Consider the following 2,455-nt stretch of genomic DNA (forward strand, 5'->3'; position numbering starts at 1 on the left):
GCTTGTCTGTTTGTTCCATTCTTTGTACCATAACTGGAACTTTTGCTGTCTTTTCAGTTTCATAAATCTACTTCCAGGCTATCTTATGAAGATCCTAGAATAATAATATTATATCATATATTTGAGATTACCTGTAAGTGTGAATGACATTCAAAATCCATTGATTCCCAAAGCGCAAGTCACACATCACCTGCATATATATCACCATCAGGGAACACACAGAAAATGCCTTTTTTTCTTTTTTTGGTGGCTGGCCAGTATGGGAATCCAAACCCTTGACCTTGGTGTTATCAGCACCATGCTCTAACCAAATGAGCTAACTGGCCAGCCCAGAAAATGCTTAATATTTGTCCCAAACACTGGGATAAACAGATGAGGCTATTGGCTCAGGACTGTGACCATCTTACGTACTTCCCAGGCTATGCCTGGTCACCTTGAGGGCTGGAGGCCTCAATATCTTGGCACACTGGTTATGCTTTTGTAACATATCATTTGGATTATTTTCATCTAAGTAAAAATGCACAGTTGTGGATGGAGATCTGTACTGTTGGCTAACAAGCATACATTATCCCTATTTCTAGAAAAATTACTCCTAACTTATCTCAGAGAATGATCCCTCCCTCACTCTCAGTCTACACGATTTGAGTAGGGAGGCTGTACTTCCAAATCCAAATGCTTGGTTGAGCATTTGACCCGAGGCTGCTGAGTTAGAGAATCACAGCTGCTGACCATGGTGATGAGTACAGGTATGGGTGCATGATACAATTTGATAGTCACAATTCAGGTGTGGTTCTTTAGCTGGAAAATTCGAGAAAAAGGAATGTTCATTGTGCTGGGGTTTCTATGTCAGAAAAATGGAAGCTGGGAGGGACTGGCTTACTATAATAAAGGGAAACCCAGACTAAGAATGAAGTTAACACAGAATAATGCAGAACCAAGAGATTTTTAGTAACATTATTTGAGCAACTAGATCTAATTATTCCTGAATCTGTCCTTACACTGTATTTTCCAATTTATGGGGGGTTGGAGGGGTGGGGATAGGGAGGAGAGGAGAAACAAAAGAATGAAACAAAACCAAAAATAAAACTTTCCTTTTTGAATTAGATTTCTGCCCCTGTCTCCCAAATCCATGTGTATTGCTGGATCTCATCTAGGTTCTACAAAATCTGAATTTCTGGACATGGAGTCAGAGAGGAGAAACAAAAGAATGAAACAAAACCAAAAATAAAACTTTCCTTTTTGAATTAGATTTCTGCCCCTGTCTCCCAAATCAATGTGTATTGCTGGATCTCATCTAGGTTCTACAAAATCTGAATTTCTGGACATGGAGTCAGAGAATCTGTATTTTTAACAGGCACTCCATTTAATTCCTAGATACACTAAAGTTTGAGATCTACTGATTGAACCTCTTCATTTTATGGCTGAGGAAACTGAGACTTATAAAGACTAAATGTCTTTCCCCAAATCATTCAACAACACCTATTTATTCTAGGTGTGTGGGGACGATCAGTGAAAATAACAGAGATCTCTGCCCTTCTGGACATCAAATCAGTGGGTTAGCAGCAGAATAGGAACTAGAATTCAGTTTGGCTCTTTCCTTCATGGTGACTTGATTTTACCAAGGTCATTTACTAATGGCAAAGATTCTACATTTGGGCAGCATTGATAGCACATAAAAATAAGAGTTGCTTTCACAATTTTAAGGTGTTACTGGTGTATTTGGTCTGTGACAGAGGAGGGAAAGCAGCGGAAGGAAGCAAACGCAGTACCCACCCTTCTCCTCAAAGTCTTGAGCAGACAAAAGGTCTTTAAAGACTCTTGTTTTTTGTTAAAAATTCATGTAAAGTGTTGCATTCAATTCCATTATATGTGTAACTGTTTTAATAGAAAAATAATTTCTTTTGAAATCTTTAAGTAAAAAATAAATATTCCAGAAATAGAGGCCATAATTATTCTTCGGCTTGTGTACCCCCAGCATAATCATTATGTATCATGTCATCCAGGAAGTACTTACTCATCCCCCACTTTTATCCCAGTCAATTCATTTTTCTATTCTTATTTATATCCCAGAATTTTTTTTTTCTATTAGAACAATAATGACAGTAACATTAATAACAAAAGAAACAATTGTGAGTCTCTGAGTCTTCCCTCCATGCTAAAGTAGGTGGGTACTACTATTATCCCTGTCATATGAATGAGGAAATTGAGGCAGAAAGACACTGGAGATTTGCTCAAGGTCATACAGGAAGTAACTCCTCGAACCAGGATTAGAATCCAGGCAATCAGACACCCACGGCTGCTTTCCCACATGGATCCATTTACTCAGAAGTTCACTTAAAATACCATTTTTTCTTGTTCCCTCTTTGTATTCAAAATTCATGGGACACATAAAATGGGTGAATTTTATTGCATATAAATTATAAAATAAAAGTCAAGAAAGTCGAATAAAAAATTA

The 2,455-nt window shown here is 37.6% G+C and overlaps 1 non-coding gene across 1 annotated transcript; it reads right to left on the bottom strand.

Annotated features, from left to right (window-relative positions):
* Window positions 1-251: 251 nt before the first annotated feature.
* On the bottom strand, window positions 252-326 carry TRNAI-GAU. The gene has a single exon. It is a non-coding gene; the product is annotated as a tRNA-Ile (tRNA).
* Window positions 327-2,455: the final 2,129 nt, after the last annotated feature.

Source organism: Galeopterus variegatus, unplaced genomic scaffold (genome assembly GCF_000696425.1).
Source record: "Galeopterus variegatus unplaced genomic scaffold, G_variegatus-3.0.2 Scaffold4363, whole genome shotgun sequence".
NCBI classification, from domain to species: Eukaryota; Metazoa; Chordata; class Mammalia; order Dermoptera; family Cynocephalidae; genus Galeopterus; species Galeopterus variegatus.